The following is a 12,164-nucleotide window of genomic DNA, read 5'->3' on the forward strand; positions in this document are numbered from 1 at the left end:
GTCTTCCTCTTCTGCCTTTGCTTTCCTTTCTTTACCTTCTCATGATATGCCCAAACTATGAGAATTTAGGTTTCTCATTTTTGCTTGCAGCAATAGTTCTGGCTTGATTTGATCTAGGACCCACCTGCTCATCTTTCTGTCAGTCTAGGGTATTCAAAAACTCTCCTCCAGGATCATGTTTCAAACACATCAATTTTCTTCCTGTCATTTTTCTTATGTATTTGTTTTTTTATACTGCCCAATCACCAAGGGCTTTGGACAGTTCTTCACTGTCCGGCTTTTGATCCCATACATAGTGACAAGGAACACAATAGTGTGCAGGACCTTGGCCTTGGTCAAACATCCTTATGCTTGATCATCATTTCTAGTTTCTTCATTGCTGCCCTTCCATGTCTCAGTTGTCTTCTTATTTATTAGCTGCAGTCCCCATTTGAACTGATGACTGAGCCACAGCATGTAAAATCTTTCACAATTTCTTCACTGTCAACAGTAAAGTTCTACAACTCTTCTGTGTATAATCCACACAGTAATCACAACATTTCTTTGTGGTGGAGGGTAATGCTTTCATTTGTGTCCAACTACGGGCAAAACAGCACCTCTTACTCAGTACAGCCATGTGTCCCACCAAATGAATGACCCTCCAGAGCAGATCTGGGCAGTATAGGTGTACAAGATGGAGCACAAGAAGAGTAAATCCCATTATGTGGCTGGGAATCTACCTTTTTTGGTTTCATCTAAGGGACTTTATTTATTTATGATCCTTCCTTACAGATACAAATTTACAGAGTATTCAAAATCACATTTTGTAGAACTCTTTGTTACCTTTTATTCTTAAACACTTCAATTTCAAGAGGGAGATCTGCACATAGAAACATCTTCTATGTGTGGATATCGTTCTCTGAACTGGCATAATTCAGATGTACATATGAATGCAGATGCTATCAATGCACATTTCACTGCTCTCAGTGACATGCACTTCTTCATTGCCACAAATATTTATTAAGGGTTGCTTAGCCAGAACAACATGGATTTCATGCTGCTTACCAGCTATGACAACATCCGTTTGTCTTGATTTGGAATGGACAATTACTGACTGGTGATGAAGGTCATGATGACAATGCCACCACCACTGGTGGTGGTATTCCTGGTACTTGGACTCATGTATTTACACTCAATAGAAAGTTAAAAAGTTTCCAGATAGCTGCTTCCTCTAGTAATGCTATTTGTAAAATATAACAGGAGGACCACTTAATGGAAAAGATACAATCTAGTATGAGGAGTTAGCATTATCATCACTGGTTGGTGTCATCCAACTGATGTTAACAGTTCAGTTGAGCTTCATGAGTTCAGCACAGAAATTTGCAGACTGGGTATTGTAAATGTCAGATATATCAGATTGTCATTTACAAGTCTCCACCTAGAAATTCCTTTCAATGTGTCATTATAGAATCATTGGAACTGCCTAATAATATAAGGCATTTTTCCAGAATATACTAGCTCTTAAGATCTGGACCTGACAATAAAACAACAACCTAGCAACACCAAACTATAGATCATACTACTGCATCAGAAACAGACATTTACAAGAGACATTGCGAACTTATGTTTTTCAAAACACAATTAGCTGAATTTTCCTTTGCACGCCTCCATGTCAAGAAGCCATCTAGGACCCATATTGTCTGTATGGTCAAACAACCTTCTGTTGAGAAGACCTTTACTGTGCCTTTAATGAAAAATTTGTACAGTTTCCTACCAGGGGAAGGTCAATACAGTTTGACACTGCCAGGTGGTTTCCATTACCCTGCTCTTTTCCCATTGGGATTTTTTCCTCAGAATTTGTGTGTGTGTGTCCCTTTTTGGCTAAGAGTACAAGCTGAGTCATGCTTCGACTTGTGCCAGCAATAAGCTAGTCCTAGGAAAGATGTGTTTCTCTTTAAGATCAGCAGATTCAAACTTTGTGAGTAATAGCATATAAGAAACCTCAGACGCTGATCTTTTTAGGCTTAGCTCTTCTACCTCAATAGCACGCAGAGAAGGTGTATCTCTATGGAGCTCTGATTATTTCTTTCTAACTTATACACACATGCACATCCCCCCTGGCTTCCTTCTTTCCCCTCCCTTCTCCTTTTTTTCTCTCCCTCATTTGAGGCAGGCAAAATGGCTGCTGCCTGGCCAACTCATCTTCTGTCAGGAAGGGGAAGCGAAAGGGCTGGGACATGGCTTCTTGGGGTATCTCCGGCCATATTTGAACCTGACTCTTTCATCTCTACGTGGCACCATCTGTAACACAACCGAGAAAGCCAGTTTGGAATAAAACCAGAGTTGGAGACACATGTGGGCTTCTACCTCAATAGCACGCAGAGAAGGTGTATCTCTATGGAGCTCTGATTATTTCTTTCTAACTTATACACACATGCACATCCCCCCTGGCTTCCTTCTTTCCCCTCCCTTCTCCTTTTTTTCTCTCCCTCATTTGAGGCAGGCAAAATGGCTGCTGCCTGGCCAACTCATCTTCTGTCAGGAAGGGGAAGCGAAAGGGCTGGGACATGGCTTCTTGGGGTATCTCCGGCCATATTTGAACCTGACTCTTTCATCTCTACGTGGCACCATCTGTAACACAACCGAGAAAGCCAGTTTGGAATAAAACCAGAGTTGGAGACACATGTGGGTAGTTTTGGCATATTTCGAGTGTTGCAAATAGGCTGGATTGCCAAACTGAGCTATTGTGTTATCGGTTTAACTTTACTCGGTCCAGGCAGGATTGTGATGCTGTGTCTTGAACCAGCTGGAAAGGTTTGTTTGCAGTATTAAAGGAAATGATATTTCTTGTATTTTTTATGTTGTATCAATTGATGTTGCATTAAGCAGTAGAACTGTAAGAATTGTATGTGGCTAGTCAATGACAGGCCATACAATAGGTAGGATTTAACTTATCCCACTTCCGTTATTGCTTTTCATTTCCGAAAGCAGGATCTGATTATAATTTTGTGCCAAGAGTCGTTATGTTTATTCATCTACCTCTGTTGACCAATGTAACCAATGTATCGATGACTACTTATTTTCCTCAGAAGGACTCACCACAAAAAAAGCAAAATGTTAATTTTTTAAAAGCAGTGCTTTTATTTGTCAGGTACCATAGTTTCATTGTTGCTTATATAAGAGTGGAGTGAGTCTTGTAAGAAACTATTCCTGCAGTTATATGTGCATGCCCTAAAGTAAAGTACAAGAAAAGACCTTGACGTCATTTCTGAGCCTCTCTATACAGGTTCAGAGTCGTCATCATTGTAATAGTGCAATGTTGGTTGTGTGTCTGTTATTTGAAGCAACATTAATAGTAACAACAAGCTGATGCTAGAGAAGGAACTAGTTCATTACCGTTTTGTAAGTACCATTCAAAAGGTGCTAACTTTAAAGTACTGAATAAGTTAGGACTAGCATCAGTGATGTCCGTGTGAGTGTGTATATATAACATTTATTTTTCTATGGATAAAAAGATGGTACTGGATTTGTAACAAAAGTAATTACAGTTGTGGTACAGAATACATCTATCATCTGAATTGTTGGTTTTGAATATAATGCAGTGTATTTAAAAATGATATAGAAAAACCTTCCCTACCCTTCCATATCTGGACAATAACTTTCCTGCAAATCACAGGTAACTAACACTTGAGAAAACAGAGTAGAAAATTATGTTTTTCTAGAATAAGGATAGTTTTATATTATGATATATAGTTAATTAATATATATTAATCAAGAAATGCTGCCAGAATAGTCAAAATCCATAAAATACAGGAACATTTTCTATACACTATACAGAAAGGTACCTTTTAAGACATTCTTTCTGTCATGATTATTAATTTCTGTATCAGTTTATAAAAGCCTTATGCTTTATCCATGGCATAGAATGTAATATGTTGAACTTTATTGGTACCATGAAGTTACATGAATAGGAAGTATAGATGGTATGTAATTTGCAACTATATTTGCATTTTCACATAGTTTGTACATGATTTATGATGAATTAGTAAAGTAAAAGCATGATGCAAGAAAGTTATATGAATATATGAATGACAAAAGCTGTTGAATGTGATGAAAGAAGGGGCCAGAATACATTAAACCAGCAATCCTATACCCTCTTTAGTGTAAGTGCCATAAAACTTATGTGAGTAGTCTATAAGTGATTGCAGTATAGGTCAGTGAACTGGAGAACAATTTCTTTATCACCTATGAGAATGATTGCTTCTGATTTTAAATCATTTATAAATGAGAAATGCTTTCCTAATTTGGATTATAACTAAGGCAAATTTGTGCCTTTGTGCTACTCTTATTTTGACTGAACTACACTGGTTGAATGCATTGAATGTTTTTCCCAAGAACTGAGGAATCAGATTGTTGAGCTGCTTCAGGAGTTAGGTTTTTTCCCTCCAAGAAATGTGAATGGCAATAGACATTTCCTATGGGTCTTCCCAGCTATTATTTATTAGTACAATACATATGCAATAGTCAATTGCATGCTGAAGGGTTCCTGATGTCTTGCTCCAGGTAGAGTTTCTGTTGCATTTCTCCCAAACTGCCAAACTTGGTCGCTGAGAAACTGCCTCTCTTTTCCATGGCATTTCTCTTGCTATTGCCAAGCATTTCTCTTGCTCTTGCACAAATGCCACTGGTACTTATGCCTGTGACTTCATTGCTGTCACAAGACACAGGAGCATGAGATGTCCCAAGCGTTTTTTCCCCAAAGGTTTTGGTCTGTGATCACATGATAAAGATGGATTGATTTAAAGGTCCTGTTGTATTTCGCCTGAGAGAGTTGATTTCTTTTTTTTAAAGCTGGGGTGGAGAAGAACTGTGGGGAGGGGATCCTAGCAAGTTCTGTTGCAACTCCTTCCTCCCCCACCCCATTCCATTTTACATTTTTTTCCCAGAATCCAAAAGGACCTCAGGACAGCTCAGTGCAAATGAACAAATATCAGCAAGCTTGATTTTTTTCCCTGCTCAAAACTCTTGTGGAGTCACAATCAGCCTGCGTCCAAGCCTAAGACTTCCCCTTTACTCAGGCTGGCCCAGCTCATCTCCATTATCCAGAGAAAGATCAAAATATGTTCCTGATGCCTTTGGATTGACGCTTGCTATAATAAGAACCTGGATCTTATTTTGTACTTTGTGCACTTTGATGTATTGATGCATTTACTGGCTGTTTAAAATGCCCAGTGACCGAAGTTTTCTGGGCAGTGTGCAATGTATTAAAAACATGAAGTACAAATGTAAAAAAAAATAAAATAAAAATGGCACAGAATAAAACCAAGGTAAAACTGCAAGCAAAAAAATAAAGCCATTACAAAATCATAAAATCAGATTAAAACTAGAATGCTGATGTTTGCTGTCTTTATACATAATATAGTATAATGGTGACTGAATATTTTTACCAGTACGTATTTCATGATAATTATGTATTATGGCTGTTAGCTGCATTGAAGAAAGGCACAAAGTGGATGTGAATTTTAATCATTTTAAATGTGCTGTTTTCTTGCTGTGATTAGAAAGGAACCAGTGCTTCACTGCATCTCTGTGGTTTGTTTTCTCACTCTTGTAAAAGAGAGAAAGAAAGAAATCCCGTACTTCAACAGGGCATTCTTTGAAGCAAGCACAGGGTTCTTAAATGCTATTGTGAACTTAAAAGAAAGGAAAAGAAGGGAAAGGTTCTAGGTAATATGATCTAGAAAACTGTTCTGCATGCATATGCTAATATTGTAGCTATGACAATTTTTTAAAAGATGTGGATTGCTTTAAAAAACATTTCTTGCTGCTAATCATGTTGCTTTTTTAAATCTGTCACATGAATTGAATTTTAAAAATCGTTGCAGCCTTCCTATAGGCAAATCTAAATGACAAAATGGCTTCCTGTCAGCCATTTTGTAGGCATACAAACAGCTAATTTAATCCAGTGGTTTTGTTTTAGGGTGGTTGTCTCCCAGTTAAGCTATCACTTTGAGGAACTGAAAAGATTTTACGAAAGACTGGCACCATTTTTCTCTCTGGGAAATGTCCCTGGATCGTTTTGGCAGTGTCTCCCCGGACTCGGACTACACAAAAGCTGAAAACAGCATCCACTTTTCAAAGAGCTATTTTGTTCTTTGTTTTATAGTTTGCCAGTCTCTATTAATACCCCAGAGCAGCACCTGAAGCTTTTAGAACTTCTCCAAAAAAAATTTTGTTTTGTTTTGAGGTGAGCTTAGGATCACACAATGGCTCACGTTTATTTGCATTCTAAATAGCTGCATTAACGGTATTCAGACTTTTTGGCTTTGCCAATGCTGGAATTCTAAGACATTCAATCAGATATGCTGGTCATGAACAATGGTGCTTTGATACCAAGCCATAGGGAAAAGCACAGCTGTGACATCTTTTTCCCTAGGAATGTGCATGAAACCAGGATTCAAAGCACCTGATTTCTTGCCATAATGAGGACAATTTTCTTTTTCTGTTCTTTTTTCTTTAACCATGACATCTTGAGTTCCATCCCACTCTGTGAAATGGTCTTTGCAAAGCACATTGCTCTCCTCCCACCACACACCACCCCACACACACTCACTATGTTATACCATTTGAATGTTTTAACTGTGTGACTAAGTGAGAAAAATATATTGTTATGTTTAGATCAGTTCTCTTTCTGCTGATTTGCACAGATCTTGCCACTAAAATATATGCCTTCCCTGAAGAAACTCCAAAATGCATAGGAGCATTAAATTCCAGGACTAAATTTATCAAGTAAATATATTATTAGGGGATCAGGAAAGAGAACAAAATTAAATATATCCTTTGCCCATTAAATGATTCTTTTCCCCTGCCAGCTGAACACCACTTTTTCTCTGCCTTACAGTTGGCATTTCTCTTATATTTGCTTGTCTGGACCCCTTCTTCCCTCAAACTGTGGTATGTGCCTGAAAAACCCGAACAATTAAAAATAATAATTAAAAGGGAAGGTTGGATCAGTAAGCAGAACAAAATAACTCCCCTATAGCGGCCTAAGTCAACACATACAGTGTTGCTGGCTACCTACCCTATGATAGTTTTCAAAAATAATGCAACTGAATATTGTAAATGCATTTCTTTGTATATCTTTGTTTCTGCTGTTTCTTGATACCCCCTGCCTACCTCACAACAGCCACATATGGAAAAAACCATCATGCTAGGGGAGGTTGAAGGCAGAAGAAGTAAAGGAAAACCGAAGAAGGGATGGACTGACCTCATAAAGGAAGCCATAGCCTTAATTTAGAACACCTAAACGAAAGCTAGGACACCTCAGGGATGTCATGGATAGGATACTTTGGGAAGCTTTCATTCATATGGTTGCCAGAGTTGGAGATGATTTGACAGCAGATAACAACAGATGTGGGATGTGGCATTCGGTGGTGCCACTCAATCACTTTAGTACCTGGATATGCTTTAGGGAGGGGTGGGAGAATGTGTTAGCCATGTATCTCACTGTATTTGTATAGCATGTAAGTAACTTTTCTTATCTCCCACTCACTACCAGTTCATGCTTTGCATCTGTTTCTATATTCCTGATATGTTAGAACAAAAAAACCACCAAGCACTATGGAAAAGGTACAAACTGAGCACATGCAGTTTCACATTTTAGACTCAAGTCATAGCACCATCATGAATATAGCTATAAAATGGAGCGGAGGGTCATTTGGCGAGGCCCTGGTGGCCTCAGGGTGCAAATCTAGCTGCACCATTGATAAGGCCATGGGGTTGGCTAATTTCCTATTGTATGATTTTCTGGTTCCCTTGTTTAGTTATTCTGCACACTGCAGCTATTTTCCACTCTGCCTGTCCAGTATCAAGGTGGGGTCCGAAATGCAGTTGGCTCCTCTGGCCTCTATTGTAATACTAAAAATAGAGGGGGTTCCTGAATCAGCTTCTTCTAACTGTTACTACGTATAAGAAGCAATGACAGTTATCACTGCCACTTGTTCTGCGCAGTGTTTCTTACTGAGACCTGTAATCCAGAGCGCTGGTTCCTGGGAGCAGTAGTTCCGCAGCTCAGAAACGGGGATTAGTGTGGATAACTCCCTAGCATGCCAATTCATCTAAATATATGGCAAATGTAAAATTGTCCTAGCACTGGGGATGAGCTTTAAAATTGGACACATGGTATCTGTAGAAAGGATTTGTACAGCCATTAGTAAAGACAGCCACACTGAGGTTGCGTTATGCTTAATGAGCCTTGTGGCACTCCATGAAGTTCTTCTGTCACACAATTTTTTTCTTACCGTAAAATAGGATCCTTTGAACCTGTCTTGACATTAGTGCCAAGTGTGCCCCATTTTGCTGAGTGGCAAAATGTTTCAAGGTGCAGCACTTACCTGGCTTTGGTTTTGTATGGAATGAAATCACTGAGGACCTGTGGCAACTTGTAATATTTGAATGTATATACTAATATGCAGCCTGAGTCCAGCGGGAGGCAGACAACAGAAACATTCCAGCAAAGCAAGTGTCATTGCCCCTCGCCGGATTTCCAGAGAAGTACCAGCATATCCCCAAATGCCCTCTCCTCAGCTCAGCCCTCTCTGTGCCTCTCTCAGCCTGCCTTATTCCCTGATTCAGAACTGCAGCTTCTATTGTTCCTCTGCACACAAGGAAATAGATGACAACATTACTGGTACAGAAGAAAAACGGTATAACCCTTACCTGCTTCTCTGAGTTGTAATGCAATCTTCTTACAATTAGCTCCCACTGCGGAACATTACCTGAATATCCCAGGCAATTAAAATTCCTTTGGCAAGTCCAGGAGTCTGTAAGGCCAGTTATCGCCTTACAATAAGATATTGCCTTTCTGTGTAACTAGGTTCATATAAGGTTGTTTGGGGGGAAATAATGATGTAGTAGGAACTTCTGAAACTACCATGGTTTTGTGCAAAAAGTGATAACTACTTCTCTCTAAAGCATTTCTTCCATTCCAGTACACAGGTGTGCACATGTGTGTGTGTGTGTGTGTGTGTGTGCATACATCCTCTCACTATTTGAGCCCCTCCATAAAAATTGGACTCAGCAACTCTCCATGATTAGAAATCCAAATGATAAAGCAGCAAAACATAACAAATGTCATTTTAAAATGTTGTGTTTCTGTACTAAAATTATCCCATGTTTTTCATATAGAATAGTCATTCAGCTTTTTCCTGTCCAATAATTTATTAAAAACAATTCAATGGACTGTATCCAATGTGGTCATTCCATTAGCACAATGCTTTTATCATTTGTAGAAACTGCATTTTCATCTTTCTAGAAGGGTCAGGTGCAATACTTTGATTGGATCTTCACTAGGCCAGGTGTTCTTGTGCTTGTTGGTCACTACTTGTACAAATGCCACCTCTTCTACCATTTCTGCTAGTATAAAGTTGGATACAAGCTGTTAAATTTTTAAGGGGGCACCTCAGCTATGTAATTCCCTACCCTAAACATGTGATTCCCCCATGAGTGAAATTTGGGGTATAATTTTGACATCTCTGTCCTCAGAACAGTCAAATTAAAGAAATCAGAAAGACAAACCAGCAAATCTTTACACAGAGGCTGTCTAAACAACACTACGTTTAGGGTTCCTAAGTCTTGTTTGGAGGGATGTTACTGGGATGGGCAACCTCTTTCAGCCGAAGTAGTCATTTCTTCAGCAGCAGCACCTGGCAATACAGCACAATTTTAGACATGCGTCTTTACAAGTAAGATCTGCTGAGTTCAGTTCATTGAATTTTATCCCAGTCTATCAATATCCTGTTGATTGTTAATAACATATCTCATGACATACAACGTTTATTTTTTAAAAACATTTCTATTGATTTTCATTATCCAAAAAAAGCTTCATAAGCATCAGCCTCAGGCCTCAATGATATAAAGGTGTCACTATACATAAAGGGAAGAAACCTGTATGTTAGGACATAGAAACCTGTGAAACACAGGTTTTATATGTAACAGTCAGCCTCATTTTTCAGCCAGGATTGTGTTTCATCAATATGTGTATCTTTTCATACACATGGAAAGCAGTGTGCCCTGTTCACATGTGATTGAATGGTTTATACAACCACAGCGTAAATTATCAATTACCCACATTCTATCCTACCATTCTTTTCATTTCTCCAATACCTTCCTGCTTCCGATCTTGCTGCCATCCAAAAATGTTAAGTGCATTTTATAATATGAGTGTTGATTATCACATGAACACAAGGCTGTCATTACACATATGCATTTATTTGTGATTTTTCCTTGCTTCTTGAAATACCAGGCTCCAGAATCAATTTGTTCTGCCGCCACGTATGGAAATAATACCCAGTTTTGGAGGCCAAACCTAATAGTAGTTTCTAGTTGTGTAAAAGGTCTTACTAGGTGTGCCTGTACTTGAAATATAGATACAATGTGTATTATTTGGTGAGTATGTATCCAAGCTTTGATGCTTTGATGTCAGTCTTGCAACTGTATCCTAGTTTTAGGGAAACATTCTGTGAAATAAGTCTTTCTGAATGTGTAAATTTGTCTTGATCAAAGAAAAGGGGATGACATAGAAAGAGTGCCAGAGGTGATGGTGAAAACAATTCAGTGCAGATACTACTGCATGTCTTATCTAAGCCAAATAAAATCAAAGGGCTCAGAAATGGACAATTCTCTGCAGCTTTGTACCCGTAACCTTTCTGTTTCTTGTTTTACCATCTCTAGATTCCATCAGGGTGTAATTGATTTGCATGTTTGTAATAAGTGCAAATGTAATAAGAATAAATTAAGTAATTAACTATTGACTGCCACTTCTCAATACCCAAAATCAGCTGCCTGATGTGGCTTTCTGACTCTGTCCAATGGTAGGACAGGCCTGAACACCTTTAATCACTGAATATTAATATGTGTCTAGCTCTTGGAGAGGGAAAATGTATTTTAATAAATATGCTTTACAAATATCCCTGATTTTTCTTACTTAGAGTTATCTTTTCTGCACAAAGTTGATAATTGTGATGTCTGCTTTCGATTTCATTCCAACACTGAGACCCAAGCACTACAGAAAAAGCTTTCTTTCCTGCTTTGCCAGTGCACAGCCGCTAGGTGGAGCTGCGCAATAGCAGAATAGCATAAATACACCAGAAGAAAGAGCACTGTTTTCTCAACTGTAATTTAACACCAAACACTGGGGGAAGAATGCTGGGGAGGAGGCCAGGAGACGAGGGAAACTGGAACACTGGGCAAAAACCTGCCTTATGTAGAAAAGTTTGCTGTATTCATTTTCCCTTCGCTCCAGTAGATGCTCTTGAATTTAGCAGGCACATCATTGTTCATCTGTGTTGTTAATGTTTCATATTCAGGGGATGAGACTAACTTGGGGGACTATTGACTTGCATGTTTAAACAGAAATAAGGCCTGTAACTCCCAGCATGCCCCAACCAGCTGTTCCACCTCAAAATGCAAACTCTCTTGGGCCAGACCAGCCTCAAGTTAAAGTCTCTTGAGCAACAGCATTTTGCCACCTTACTGCAAAACACAACGGATTTTTGTCCTTTTAGAATATGACTGTGTGAAGATGGGAGAGGAGCTATAGAACCTGAGTAAAAAATTAACAGAATACCAAAGAATGGATGTCAAAGATGGATAATCTTCCTGAAGAGGCCAGTGTAGGTTCTTCATTGTAGATTTTTCAGCAACAGCAAAAACTTGGCTCTTTGAGTTTCATGAAAGCTGATGATGTGATGCATTGGCTGTTGACCGGTTCAACATTATGGGAGGATCATGATTACCCAGTACTTTACTCTGTTTTAATTGTTAAGAGTGCTTTATATCATGAGTCACCATAGTGATCTCCCCAGTGGAAAACCAAGTTAAAAGTATTTCAGTTAATTAATTGATAAAAATGACAGATAAGGACAGACCAATCTGTCAGTTTCAGTTTTTCCCAGCATCTCAGTTTCATAATCCTACATTCACTCCATTTCTTTCCATATCACTTTGTGGCTTTAAAAAAAAACCCATCCACACAAAATGCATGCATTTTCATTTGTATTTTTCTGATATATGCACTATTATATGTAATTTTACCTAACACACACTTCTTTGCAGGCAGCTTTCCTTAATATAATGCTAGTTTGTGTATTCCCCCCACTATATGGCTTTTACACTCATATTTTCCC

General features: G+C 38.7%; 1 long non-coding RNA gene across 1 annotated transcript; it reads left to right on the forward strand.

Annotated features, from left to right (window-relative positions):
• The first annotated feature begins 2,443 nt into the window (after positions 1-2,443).
• Positions 2,444-10,946, forward strand: LOC123030217. Its single transcript, XR_006416058.1, has 2 exons — positions 2,444-3,381; positions 4,926-10,946. It is a non-coding gene; the product is annotated as an uncharacterized LOC123030217 (long non-coding RNA).
• Positions 10,947-12,164: the final 1,218 nt, after the last annotated feature.

The sequence above is a fragment of the Varanus komodoensis genome, unplaced genomic scaffold (assembly GCF_004798865.1).
Source record: "Varanus komodoensis strain SLA01 unplaced genomic scaffold, ASM479886v1 scaffold1, whole genome shotgun sequence".
NCBI classification, from domain to species: domain Eukaryota; kingdom Metazoa; phylum Chordata; class Lepidosauria; order Squamata; family Varanidae; genus Varanus; species Varanus komodoensis.